The sequence below is a fragment of the Solanum tuberosum genome, unplaced genomic scaffold, assembly GCF_000226075.1.
Source record: "Solanum tuberosum cultivar DM 1-3 516 R44 unplaced genomic scaffold, SolTub_3.0 scf00513, whole genome shotgun sequence".
Classification (NCBI taxonomy): domain Eukaryota; kingdom Viridiplantae; phylum Streptophyta; class Magnoliopsida; order Solanales; family Solanaceae; genus Solanum; species Solanum tuberosum.
The window spans coordinates 211,326-227,158 of NW_006239433.1; positions in this window are offsets into that span (position 1 = coordinate 211,326).

Below are 15,833 nucleotides of genomic sequence, written 5' to 3' on the forward strand. Positions count from 1 at the left end.
ATTAATTTGAAAGTTTTATTCAATTATTAATATAGTGTATTGTTAACAATTTAATTTTGAAATAATTATAACTGTTTGTAATGATAAAATACATATATATATATGTGTGTGTGTACTTACAATGTGTACCAAACACTCCCAGAATATACTATTTATTATTATTATAATAACATATATATATACTTACAATGTACACTAAATATACACACAATATACTATATATCATTTTAGAATATTTATATTATACTATATATACACACTTATAATGGATACCAAATATACACACAATATATATACAAGATATAAAAGTTACAATATATAAAATACAACTTACAACTTACAAGATTAAAAAATAATAGTATTTTGAAATTTTATGTGTCAATACTTGTTTAAGTAATATTTGCTAACATTATTTTTTCAACTATTGACTCTTATAGTGATTGCATATTTAAATTTCAATATATTCTTATGTAAAATAATTCAAATTATTTCATTGAAGCTATACAAATTTTATTAAAAATAATTAAGGAAATGCAAAGACTCAATACTTCTTCCTTTTCTTCTTCTCTTCTTCCTCCTCTTCCTCTTCTTCCTCTCCTCTTCCCTTCTTCCTCCTTTGTCTCCTCTTCTTCCTCTTCCTCTTCCTCTTCCTCTTCCTCTTCCTCTTCTTCTTCTTCTCTTCTTCTTCTTCTTCCTCTTCTTCTTCTTCTTCCTCTTCTTCTTCTTCATCTTCTTTCTATTCTTCTTCCTCCTACTCCTCCTCCTCCTCCTCCCCCTCCTCCTCTTCTACTTCTTCTTTTTCTTCCTCTTTTTCCTCTTCTTGTATGAAGGTCTGAAAAATAGGAGAATATTCACCTTTCAAGATTATTAAAAGCTAGAGCACGGGGTTCATATATCTCTGATGAACTGTTGAAAGCTATTGAAGAGTCTGAAGTTACCCTCGTTGTTTTCTCAAAGACTTATGCTATGTCAAGGCGGTGCTTGGATGAAAAAGTAAAGAATATGGATTGCAAGACTCAATATGGACAAACAGTCATATCGGTCTTCTATGATTTGGATCCATCAAAAGTTCAGAACCAAAAGGAAAGCTTACGAAAGCCTTTGCCAAACACGAATTAATGTATAAAGATGATGTTGATAGTGCTTGTTTCCTTGCGGATACTTAAGAAAATAAAGAAATGCACTCTCTGTAAAATATCCTTCTCTCTGAACTTCTAAAGAAAAAATAATAATACATGAATAATTAGGAGGACGGGAAGCACTTGATGGCTCGTAGACACTACAAGAAAATGTACTTTAAGCTACAAAATACATTGTAGCTAAATATAAATTTTTCCGTAGCTAAGCACTTTAGCTACATTATTTTGTTTCGTAGCATGCGTAGCAAGATGTAGCGTGTCTAATAGTTAGCTACAAACTTTACATGGTCCGTAACTAAGATTTTATACTTATAACTACAAAATAAAATTGTTTATAGCTGCAATGGATACAAACTTCTGCCACGAAAATATACTTATAGCAAATTATTTTATTCTTGTGCCACGATAAATAAAATTTGTATCTGTCTTTATAAAGTAGCCATAAGGGGTTGTATTGTAGCAAAAGATTCAATTTATTTGCCACATATATTTAAACTTTGTGGCTAGTTCTATAACTGATCTCGTGGCAATAATACTTATATTTAGTTATGAATCAAAAAATTCATAGCTATAACTCAATGTATTTGCCACAAATTTTTTCATATTGTAACTAACAATTCATATATCTAGCCATGAAATATCAGCGTTGAAGCTTAAGAAAAACTATTTGCTATAAAAAGTAATTTTTTAGCCATGTTCTCTATACGTGGCAATTATAGGAGTATAGATATAGCTACAAATTTAAAATTTCATAACTAAAATTTCACACTTCATTGTCACAACATATAAATTGTAGCTAAAAAAATCTTCATTTTTTAACAAGATATTTTTGTGGCAATTATATATTCTTCACAAGATATTTTTGAGGAAATTATATATGTTTTTCAACCTAATAAAAAAAATTCATAGCTACAAATTCATACAATGTAGTTTCTATTTAACATGAAATTTATATTAAAAATGTGCGAAATATATTGAATTGTATAATAAATACAATACATGGAGAAAAATACTTAATAATGATTCAACAATGTCATTCAAAATAGTGAAACATCATTTTATTCAAACATATAAATATTCTTTTACAAGACATAATAGCTATTTTTGTCCCGTCAATTTTGATGCTCTCATCACTTCTTCATAAGCTGCAAAAACAGTTAAATATTACATAAGAAAATGACATAATAAAATATTTAATTTAATTATTAATATGATTTTTAAAAATAACCATCATAATTATAGCTAATTTCTATCTCATCCTGAGTGCCCATGCTTCCTACGAAATTATTAAACACGAGTTAGCTATATATATGATTTTGTAAATTTCTCTAATTGAAATAATAATAAAAATTTAATATTGCAAAAGTTATATTACCCTGATAAACAAGTTCCTCAACGTGTTGTTTGGGGAGATTTTCTTTGATCGACGTCGTTTTAGAACTCTTACGAAGTTCCACAAGTTTCACATCATCATTATCAATCAAGCAATTATTTTTTTTCCGAAGACCATTCCTGCCCATATCTTATTGCAAACAAGTATTTGTAAGATATAAAAATGTATTTAATAATCAATTTTGAAAAAAATTATAAAAACAAAAAAACATGTAACTCAAAATCAATACATGGATACATATTTAATAAAATAAAGAATTCATGTATAAACAATACAATCAACCAAGAGTAACTGTATTGCTAATATATCGTTTCATTGATTAAAAAATTATATACAAAAAATTAAAAAAGTGAAAAAGATAAATTCAAAAATTGACAGAAATTAAAAAAAAAAAAGGAGAAGAAGAAGAACGTACTTGTTTTTAGATGTTACTGCAAAATGTTAGAACACCAAAAGATGAAATTAGAATATGTATTAAAATAAAGAGAATTAGTGATGTTAGGGTGATTTTACTTCCTTTTGGGTGCTAGTTTTATTACGTTTTGGCTTATTAAAATAGGAAAAGAAAGAGCTAATTTAGGCATAAAATAATGAGAGGGAAAAAGTTTGGAGGGAAATATTTTTACTTCTATTTTGATTTTTGTGTATTCGTGGATTTCCCTCCTAATAACTAGAATAATAATAAAAAGTTTCATCACTTATTTAATTAATGTTATTTAAAATCTAAAATTGATATGTAGATTTTTTTAATTAGCTAGGACCTTATCATATCCAAAGCTCTTTTTCTCTTAGAGAAGAGAACTTTGTTGTCAATTCAATGATAAATATGATTAATGAGATTTTTCTATTTAGTTACAATATTTGTTTGTCATTAAATTTTTATTTTTTTAGTAGTGTTTAGTGTGCGTTTGATCATATTTTATTGTAAAATTTGAAAAAATCATAGGTTTTATTTTTAAAGTGAATAAATATTTTGTGTTGGTCAAAGTGAATTTTTTTCCTCTTTAGAACAGAATGACTCGCCCAAAAATTGGTCGAAGAAGGAAAAAAAAAGTGAAAACACCTTATTTGTTGTTTTTTTTGAAAATTCTAAAATTCAACTTCAAGTTAGATTCCAAAATTTTATGATCAAATATGTTTTTCAGAGTTCAACTACCAAAAAGTGAATAAATTGCATGGCCAATCGCTCATACATATTGAAAATACAAAGATAAGAATTATCTATGTTATTAATGCAATAATACCTTATATTTGAAAGGGAAAAGGGTCTAAAAAATACTCCAACTTTTGGCCGAATATGCTGTTAAGAAACCAGACTTTATGGAGGACATTTTACCCCCCTCCACCATTTAATAGTGTATTTTAAAGATATATATGTGCTCATGTGGATTTCCACGTGGACACATTATTATTTATAATTATGCACTATTTATGATTTCCATGTGAGTACATATATACCTTTAAAATACACTATTAAATAGTGGGGTAAAAGGTCTTTTCCAAAGTTCGGTATTGTTACAGCAAATTCGGTCAAAGTTCAGATATTTCAAACCTTTTTCCCTAGTTGAAACTTACAAATATAGTTATCTGTAAAACTGAATTAAATTGAACAATGAGCACCTATTACTACACCAAAATATGTTGTTTTGATACAATAAGTTCGAATCAATAACAATTCGCAAAGCACTAGTCAAGATGAAGTTTGTGGTGGTAATTAGTGAAGTTGATAATATTTAAATTTGATATAATTAATCGATCAAAATCAATTGAGCATAACTCCTATTTATTTTAAATATATTTAAAAATATATATATTAAGATCTTGTAAGATAGAATGTATAACATCTCTAATTCAATTAGTTATATAAATGTATTGTTCGATAGAAGAGGTTTGGAAAAAAAACATGTAGCACCCCAAGATTTACATTTCACCTCGTATCAGATAAAATGTCTCACCTTAACTGTGCTCACACTTTTTAAATAATCAATAATAAATAATATTGTAGTTATCTTTTTTGTCAATTGATAAATTATTTAATTAATTTGATAATTATGAAATTTGAACAAAAGAAAATTACATATATTATTTCCTTTGGTTTTTTTACCTATTCAATTTGGACGTTCCACATGTATTAAAAATATGATTGATATGACTATTTTACAAAAATATCTATATTCATTGATCGATGTTTAGGTCTTGATTTTTTTTTAGAAATAAGTAATTAATATTAAAGGTAAACATGATTTTTTTTGTATATTTTTTTAAGTAAAAAATGAAAGAAAAAACAATATAATTATATATATACATATATATTGGGAACCAAACATATATATGTGCATTTATTATACTATTAAGTTAATTATTACCACATTTTTTGGTACTCGAAACAAAATGTTAATTATGTTAAAAAAATTTATTTTAAATTTATTTTTATGAGTAAATTTTACTATTTCTCCAACTAGTTTCAACACGATCATGAAAAAACTTAATCATTAACTATGAAATTTTATCATAGTAAATAATTTATGACTATATCTTTTAGTCTGCCACAATTTTTTGAACATGAAAAATATTTCTTTAGCTACGAGTTTTTCTTCCAATAATTTATAGTGGCTAAAAAGTTATTATTAGTACGGAAAATTTATATTTATGGCGAAAAATCACAGTCTTATAAAATTTCATTTTGGCAAAAAATTTGTGGCTATATCTTATCGTTATTGCCACAATTTTTTTATAACTTAAAGAAAACTTATTTATTTAGCTACAAATGTTTCTTCAAATAATTTATTGTGACTAAAAAGTTATTATTACTATGAATTTGCAGCAGATAATATTGAATTGCTACAATATTATATTATAGCGAAAACTCTATGGCTATTTCATTTAACTATAGCTACAATAGTTTTATAACTTGAAGTAAAAGTATTTATATAGCTACAATATTTTGTGTCAAATAACTTATTGTGGCTAAAGGGTTACTATTGCTACAAATGACTTTTTAATCGCGTGACAATAACGTATAATTAGCTATAGAACTTTGTTGTAACAGTAAAATTATAGCTATTTAGGTCATTATTGCCACAATTTTTAGCAATTATAGCAAAAGTAATGATTTAGCTTTATCAATTTAATTGTCGTGGCTATGAAATTTGACGAATTTTTTGATAGCCACAAATTGTGAATTTTTGTGGCTATTACTAAGTAATAGCTACGATTTTCAAATTCATAGCTTAGATTTCGTAGCTATAAATACATTTTCTTGTAGTGAGACTTCATTTTAAGAAGGTCTTAGTTGTGCTTGATGATATAAATCACGGAGACCATTTGGATAACCTAGCAGGGGATCTTGATTGCTTCGGCAAGGGCAGTAGGATTATTGCAACAACAAGTGAAAAACATTTGATAGGGAAGAATGATGTAGTATATGAAGTGACTTTACTAGCTGATCATCAAGCTATTCAATTGTTCAATCTACATGTGCTTTCAAGGAGGAAGTTGCAGATAAGTCATTTGAGAAGCTAATGTTGGAGATGGTCGGTCATGCGAATGGAATTCATTTAGCCGTAAAAGTCTGGGGTTCTTTGTTAGATAATAGAGACATAACTGCATGGAAAAATGCTATAGAGAAAATGAAAATGAACTCTAAATGAGAAATCGTTGAAAATTTCAAAATTAGCTATGATGGGCTTGAGACCACACAATGAGATATATTTATATATTTAACATGCTTCTTACAAGGGGAAACAGAAGATTACATCATGCAAATTCTTGAGAGTTGTTATTCTTGATTAAGTATCACATTGAGCGTCCTAATTGACAAATCTCTTGTGTTCATCTTTGGCGGTACAATTCAAATGCATGAATTAATACAGGATATGGATAAATATATAGTAGAAATGCAAAATTATGATCCGGGTGAATATATAAGACTATGGGATGCTAAAGATTTCAAAGAAGTGATGGTCAACAATATAGTAAATAGACTAAACAATGCAATACTATTCAATTTATGGCTTTCATATACCAAAATTTGTTTATCTTATGCTATTAAGCTATAAATTAGTCTAGTAGCCGCTTAAAATGGGTCACAACCCGAGTCTACACCCTGGACGTGGCCGGCATTCGAGAACCATTGATGGTTCCCATGCGAACCCTCATCCTGGCTGACTATAAGCGGAAGACTAACTCAAGCATACAAAGCTTAAAAACTAAATAAAAATCTACGAAACTCAAATACAAAGCTTTAAATCAAATGAAAAACTCTGAATAATACTAATATATTCAACTCGCCACAAAATAAGTCTTTAAAACATTTAACAAAATAAATTAACAGACTTTTGAAACTCTATTGTCTATCTATGAAGCCTCTAAATGACAATGATGGAAGTTGAGAAAGGACCCACAACATCCTGACAAAATTGAAAAGTAAATGAAGTCCTCCGGAAGCAAGGAGGCTCACCATAGCTAACTCGAACTGCATGTGGTACCAACGAAGCTCCTGTTAGTGACCCTAAATACATGTATCTGCATCATGAAATGATGCAAGCCAAATGGCTCAGTACGTGGACTGTACGAGCATGTAAGGGGAATTCTAAAGCATAACATAAGCTTGAACTTAATAAAAGGAAACACACTTACCTCCTATCAACTCAGTCATGCTATACTTAACTCAAGAATAAGAAACATAGTTCAACTCAATGATAAGATACTCAACTCAGTGGAATAAAGCTCAACTCAATAATAAGATACTCGACTCTTGGTACTTGATTAATAACGTTTCAATGACACTTAATCCAGTTCTAAGAGTCAACGATCATTCGTCAGTATATAACCCAACTAATTGGGTTGGGATCGTTCCCACGGGGAGTGGTACGTGTTTGAGAATCAAGAGCCAAGCACGAATATGTTCAAGTCAATCATAGGTAAAAACATTTACGAATAAAAACATAGTTCAAATTAAAAGGTGACACAAGTATCAAATATGGGGGTTTTTAATTGTAATTATCAATTACAACAGCAAATAACACGAATAAACAAGTAATGAGACGGGTTCTTGGGATGTGATCGGATTACGGGCTAAGGTAGACAAATGGGTAATTGTAATTGATAGTAAATAGCTGTAAATCTGTGACTAAGCTAAACTTTAGTGGGGATAAATTTTCTCTCGAACAATTTACCCCGAATCTAATTGGTTTCTCTCGAACACCAATAAGCAGCAATTAAGAACAACCTTCTCTTTAGTCCATTCATTCTCTCGAGCTGAATGTGTGGAAAAGGGTTTACGATTCACTCTCTCGAGATGAACCCATGACAACCCAAGACCCACACACCATTAAATCAGTAATCTTGATTTTAAAACCTCTCTCTCGAGCAAGCCAAAAACACGAAGATACAGCTGCATTACAACTACAACCCTTTAGATTAAGCCACAATTATTGAATGAAATCACTTTTAAAGAGCATTTACACTATCAATTAACAATACCCAGCAGCTAAATCAACCCACAATCACATAATCACACCCCAAGAATTGGGGTTTTAGCTAGACATCATAAAAAGATAGAATTCAAATGATAAGCACAGACGATAACACCCATCGCTTCTCTACCTTTATCTTCTCTCCAAATAACTCATAATTACAATAGTACTCGTACCCCCAACTACTTCCTAATCAACCTACTTACTAGGTTCTTAATCACAACCTAGTTACTCTAACACATAGAAAATTCTCCCAAACACCACTACAACCATCCCAACTAACCGCTTTCGTCACAAATAACTACCCAAAAACCCTCCCCATTTCAATCAGTTATCATCATGCATTCGTAATTAAGAATTTAATGAAGTAAAGAGAGTAAGGAACGTGAGTATAATCTGAAATTTGACGTTCGGAGAAAGGGAATCGAGAGGTCGGGAGAGTTTTGTAAAGAGAAAGGGAGGAAATGAGGAAACCATTCCTTATTCCCCCTATAGTGTTGTCCGATCTCCCGCCTCAGTGAGAGATCCTTGCCACAAAGGCCATGCCTCAGCAGGAGGGTTGCCGCCCTGGCGGGCCAGGCTGTGTAATATTAAATGTGTTTGATCTTCGTGTGTTGCCTTAGGGTTTCTTCTAGTCTTGGGGTATAGTAACTTTCGTGTGTTAATAATTGGAAAATTCACCTCCATCGTGGTTCTCGTGATGGATCAAGTCATAAGTTGGAAGTATCCCGAATATAGAGCATGTGATATCCGTGAACTTGTCATTCGGGGATGAACAAGGGGTAAATTGGTATCTATTGTAACGACTCGAACCATCGTTAATTAGGAAAAGCAAATATTCGGGAAAAGTTCTGGGCCACTGTCCCGCTAGGGCAGGCCAGATGCCGCTAGGGTGGCTGCTCCAGGGCGGGGTAAGTTAGCGCCAGAGTGGGATAAGCGAGACAGAATGTAAATAACATGACTCTTTATTTCCTCCTTCTTTCTAAAATACCTAATTTAGTCGTAAAACACTCCAGAAAATGCCAAAAAGTTGCTCCAAGCTTAGGAGAGATGGAGAGAGAGAGTTCTAGCGCAAGAATGTCAATGGATTGCAGATTTTTGGCCAAGATCACGGTCGTGAATTCCGAAAATAGGAATTGAAGCAAATTCTTCCGTGCACCTGCTTGGTGCCCAAGTAGGCTAGGTTTATGAATTAAGTAGTTGTAAATCTGTGTTCACTGCGTAATATATGTAATCAATGGTAGGATTTATGTGTCGGCCCTCGTACACCAAATAAAAACGTGATTGAATAGTTCGTAGGTGATGGCTGTGATTCTATGTTTGTGTGAATGTATTCTTGTTATTGCTCCATTATAATTCATGTGTATTTGTGAATGTTGCGTTTATTGATCTCACAAGTTGTAAATAAGTATGAACGAAGAAATGAATGCCATTGAATCATGACCCGATTATAAGATTTGAAAATGTACTTATCTTTGTGATTGTGGTGTGTTGAATGGATCGGTTGCCACATTCTGGGATAACTAACTGGGATCGGTTGCCACATTCTGGCATAACTATGGAATCGATTGCCACGTTTCGGCATGACTAACTTGGATCGGTTGCCATGTTCTGGCATAATATTTGGATCGGGTACCATGTTCCGGTATGCTAACAGTCTGGGTATGGGTTCCATTAGAGAAATATTGAATTGGATTCCATGAGAGGACTAATGACTTGACATAATTGTATGCCTTGAGGATTGTGAAATTGTACCATGTTCGTAATGATAATTGATGTTGTATTTACCGGAGTTGTGTTATAGTTTTGAGGACTTATGTGTGATTGTTATTATATGATGACTAACGTGATATGTAACTTGATGTTGGGTGATACGGAATGGGAACACCCAAATCAGGACGTGATACGGTAAGTGGGGAGTGAATGTCGCAAGAATTGTTAATGACCGAGTAAAAGGTGTTGGGTATGGTAATGGCAAGGAGTGGGCATAGTATTCGTGATGTAATTACTTAGGTGGATTTCACTTTGGGAGAAAGGGTTTAAGGTTAGTGGAAAGCTCGACGTGATGTATTTTGTGGCCATGTTTGGGAAATGTGAAAGGGTAATAAGGATGTGACGAAAATGGTTAGTTGGGATGGTTGTAGTGGTGTTTAGGGGAATTTTCTATGTGTTAGAGTGACTAGGTTGTGATCAAGAACCTAGTAAGTAAGTTGATTGGGAAGTAGTTGGGGGTAAGTGTACTATTGTAATTCTGAGGTATTTGGAGAGAAGATAAATGTGGAGAAGCGATGGGTGTTATCGTCGGTTCTTACCAGTTGAATTCTTATATTATGCGGTGGGCGTCGGGTTGACCGATGATACCTACCAGTACGTGTGTTTTGTAATGATACTACTCTTGCTATGTCTTTTGACATAGTCTGGTTACAGGATCAATGATGTTTCCTTAGGTGAAGATGAAGAAATCTCCAGCAGCTTCTATTTCCTTCTGCATGTGGGAGTTGTGTCATTTATTATATTGTCCAAATTGTACTCTTAGTAGCTCTTGTACCTCTTCAGACTAGATTCTTGGGGGTGTTAATTATTTTACAAGTCTTAACTAGTAATTATTTAAAGAGGTTTCATTTATAAAGATTTATGTTTTTCCCTTATATCTGTTTTTTGATAATTTTCCGCATGTTTAAACTTTTTGTGTTCGAGGGTGTCCTATATTTAGGTATTAGAGTGGGTGCCTGCACAGCCCGGTGGGTTGGGTCATGACAAAAACTCAAGTTCAGTAGTTCAAAAATGATGTCTCAAACAGTGCTACACAAGACTCAATCATGAAGGCACACAAAAAGACTCAACTTACTCATGCAAGGATCAATTGTGCACTCAAAGATTCAAGTTGTGGCTCCCCATTATCAAAGAATCTCAAACTCACAATACTTGCTTCAAATGCAAGTTCAAGTTCAACAAAGGTACTCAAATGACCTCACACAAAGAATGATTCCATATTCACACACAATGGTTTACAATTTAAAGCTCCGGAATAAAATGCAACACTCACACTCACACTCACAAAGATGAACACAATGCATGATTTCACCCATAGGTTTGCCCTTATTTTCCACTCAACAATTGTTTCAGCTCACTCAAGATCAAAAAGGTCTTTTCAAGGCTCGTAATGGGGCTGAGTGCAAAGGTGTGGTCATTTAGGCTCAATGGTTGTAATCCTCATGAGATGTGGTGTGAATAACACTTTCTTTTCTTTTCTTCATCATTCTCATTCTTGCTCACAAGTCACCCCATTATTCATCTTCCATGGACTGTTGGTCACCCCATTTCATTTTGCACTTTCAAAACTTTATTCCACAACTTTTTCATTTTTTTTCTTTTTCATTCTTTTCTTCTTCTTCTTTTTTATATGGAGGGGCTCCATTTTTTTCAAACCATAGGTTAAAGAGCACTTTCTTGCACTTCTTAATTTACCTTCTCTTTTCACCACATCCCCAACTTAGGCTTTTGGCCTAAGTTTGCTATTCACACAAACAATGAATCATGAGGATTATGGGTAATGGATCAAGAAAGGTCACAATTTCATCAAGTTTCTTCCAAGAAAAGGTAAGGCTCAAAGGGTGTTCAAACAAAGTTCACACACTCATAAGGTTGGCCACAAAAGAGGTATAATGTCAAATTGTTTCACACTCTTCAAAGTTGTCTAAGATCATGTCAAGAGATTGCATCACTTAGTCAACCGGACTAATGGAGAAAATTCGAGGTGTCATCATGCATGGTTCACGGTAAGCTCATTACACAAGGCATTGACACCAATGACAAACAAGACTCCACACTTTCGCTAGTGTGCAATGTTCATCACAAGAGACTCAATTTGATACTTGGCTAGTTACAACGAGATGCAAAAAGTTCACATAATTTTTATGCAACTTCATTTGGCCTCATCGTAGCCGCACATTCATTTTTGTTTGATTATGAGCACTATTCAAGTCATCGGTATTGATCAAGACCGATACTCAAATTTGCAAGAGAACAACCACATTCAAACACAAACAAGAGGTGGCACAATTTTTTTTGAAAGGTCTAAAAATCATTTACAATTAAAAACAAGGAGCCACAAGCTCAATCATCCACAAAAGCAGTATAAAACACAATTTATAGCTCAAAACCCAAATATATACACAAAACCATAGTCACAAAAGGTGGGGCTCACACCCCCCAACTTATAAAAATCATTTGTCCTCAAATGCAAGAAAAATAATATCCAAAAGACAAAATAAAAGTAAGACAAAGAGGGAGGTAAAGAAGGATCTTGTCTAAAAAGTCGCTCCATTTGTCTAGGCATCAGTGCCCGTAGTCACATCAGAAGTAGTGGGTCCACTAGGAGCTACCACAGGTGTGTCTGCCACAAATATCTACACAGCTGCATCTGCCATGGCCTCCTCAGTCTTTGTGAGGCCTTCATATGAAGCCTCATCAGCAACCTTGAGCCACTCATCATTTGTCTCAGCCTCAAACTCGTGCTCAGCTACATCATCAGTGTGAACATCATCTCCGGTGGTATCCATAGGAATATCTTGCTAAACTGGCACATCTGGGATCTCCACCGTCCCGAAAATCATGGACATGTCGGTGGACTTCAGTTGATCCACATCTCTCCTTAGTGCAGTGATGGTGACCTTTAGAGCCTTCACCTCCTCGGGGCCGGAGTGGGCAAAGATGCCTCTGCAGGTAGTGAATTTGTATCCACAACCGAGGAAGAGTCCACCGGGGCAGCCTTCTTCTTCTCTGCCTGATATTTTAAATATTCTGCCTCAATTCTCTGGATATTAGTAGAGGATGAGGGAATCACTTCCACATCCTTCTTCGCGTAAATCACTGACTAAGCTAGACTTTAGTGGGGATAAATTTTCTCTCAAACAATTTACTCCGAATCAAATTGGTTTCTCTCGAACACCAATAAGCAGCAATTAAGAACGACCTTCACTTTAGTCTATTCACTTTCTCGAGCTGAATGTGTGGAAAAGGGTTTAGGATTCACTCTCTTGAGATGAACCCATTGACAACCCAATACCCACAGACCATCAAATCAGTAATCATGGTTTAAAACCTTTCTCTCGAGCAAGCCAAAAACACGAAGGTAGAGTTGCATTTGCAACTACAACTCTTTAGATTAAACCATAATTACTTAGTGGAATCACTTTTAAAGAGCATTTACACTATCAATTAACGATACCCAACAGCTAAATCAACCCATAATCACACCCTAAGAATTGGGATTTTAGCTAAACATCATAAAAAGATAGAAATCCTTACCAAATTGTGTTTCCATCAACTAGGTAAGATTAATTTCGTCTTTACAAAGGTCTAAGATGAAGAATCTTCAACACCCACTTTCAATTTCTCAAAAATTGAAATCTTCAAATCTTCAAAGCTAAGGAAAATATTGTCTCCAAACTCAGAGTTCTAACTAAAAAATTACTTTAATTAAAGCTCAGAATAAAATCTCTATAAAAATTTGATGCTAAACTAAAAATTCAAACATGTATTTATAGTCGCCAAAAATGTGCTGCGAAGGACCATTCAGCACAATAGGTCAGGATCGCCGATCCACTCGGCGATCTGCCCTTTGGTCAGTTTCATCACCTTTTTGCTTTGGCCTTCAGCAACTTCAAGATATGTAACTTTGGGCGAAATGGCAGTGCATCGCGGAACAGTTCGGCAACGCACCGACTGCTCCTTACTATCGACGACTTGATTTTCTCCTTCAGGGTTTAGCACACTGGAACATTAGGCGAGACCATGGCCGTTCGGCGACTCGCCCAATTGTTTAGGTGATCCTCAGCTCTTCCTTTCTTCGTTCTTTCAGCTACCTTGTTCCTTTTTGCTCATTAGTGTCCATGCTTTGTTCCTCAATCCAAATACCAGAAAATCAAGGATTTACATCAATTATTGGCACAAAATATGCATCTGAGGACACTAAATTTATTAAAATAAAGCCCTAAATTAGTCCAAAACATGGACTCATCAGTACTCAACTCTGGGTACTTAACTCAATATAAAGCAACAATACACATACAATATATGAAAAGCTTTTAAATGAGTAGAAAACAACTCAGTGTAATGAAGAATACAATTAAACCTCAATTTATATATTATAAAATACAATATAACTCTGTGGGAGTTTCTCTAACCGAGAACCATCACTATTAGCTATGTGATGATACATCGTCTCGCCCACGCTGCCAGAACTGTCCCATAACTTGCCGGGATATAGAACGCCTCAACTAAGTTGATCTACTAGGCTATGCTACAACACATTAAGGAATCATCTAAAAAGTATGACCCTTTCTACCCGTGTTGGCTATATGGTTTATGAAGACTTGAGTTATCTGAACTCGTCCCCATATCGGTGCTCAATACTACTCCCAAAAATATACTCAGCTCATATGTTTAGAAACATAAGCCTTTCTATGGTTTGAGATTATTACACAAAATCTTTCCCTTAAAAGAGATGTTGCTCAAACTTCTCAAGACTCTTTTGGAAATCTCAGTTTCCTTCTCTTTTAAATGTGAAAACATTTACTATTGGAAATACTTACTTTCCATATATCATTTTAAGGAAAATGAACTCGACTCTACTTTCTCAACTCAAGTGCTCAACTCTTAAAATAAGTTTATAAAAATTGTAAAAGGACTTCTCAAAATAGGGTTCATGACGAATGATGGGCGTGAACGACTTAATTCAAGGTTTTCAATAACCATACAAAGAACACAATACTCGAAACTCAACAACTTCGGTGATCATACTCATTTAAAGAATGCTCAATTCATAAGGTTCATGTCGAATTATGAGCATGAACAACTCAACTCAAGGACTCAATGATACTCCTCATCTCAAGATTTCTGGACTCATATGATTCATGTGAAATTATGGGAATGACTACTCAACTTAAGGACTTTAGGGGTAACATGTAATAGTCACATGATTAGGAATATAATCTCGAAAATGTTAGGAACTAGATAATCAAGACTTAGAAATGGAAGTTACTACTCCTCTCAATGATGCTCAATTTATGGAGTTCATGCGGAATTTATTGCATGGACTACTTGACTAGAGGGTCTAAAGAACATTATGGAACTCATGTATACGACTCTTCTCATTAACATTATGGAACTCATGTACACGACTCTTATCATTCTCATACTTACTTTCTCAAAATAGAGTAAAAATTGATAGTTGATCTCAAAGGATTCACAATTGAAATGAAAAGCTTTCTTGAAATCTACTCTTAACTCTCTCTTGAATGTGAATTATGAATTCAAGAGTTATGGTTCATGATATGAAGGATATCGTGATGACAAAGTAGACTCATAAGTACATTCTCCTCATTCTCATACTCACTTGCTCGAGTTCTTGAAACAGGTTACTAGAAGTTGTAAAAGACTCCACAGAAGGACTCAAAGGGATTTTTCTTAGACTGTCCGAAAAATTTCTCAAAACTTAACTCTTAAATCTACGTTGAATTTGAATTATGAATTCAAGGTTATGATCATGTTATGAATGGTTTGTTGGTGTTTAGAAGTAATTTAAAGTAGTTAGAATCGAAAAGGAGTGAAGGTACACTTCGAAAGAACTCAAACGGAGCAACCGATTGCAAACTAGACGGGGCAGGCGACCCTGGCACACAGAGTAGTGTAGGGTTCCAGCACCTAAACTTCAGAGCATAATTAGGGGTAATCTGGCTGGCGCGACACGCCAGGCCCTAACCCAGAAAACCCGACGAATTTCCTTGCCCGTTTTCTCACCCTAACCCGCCTAGAATCAAA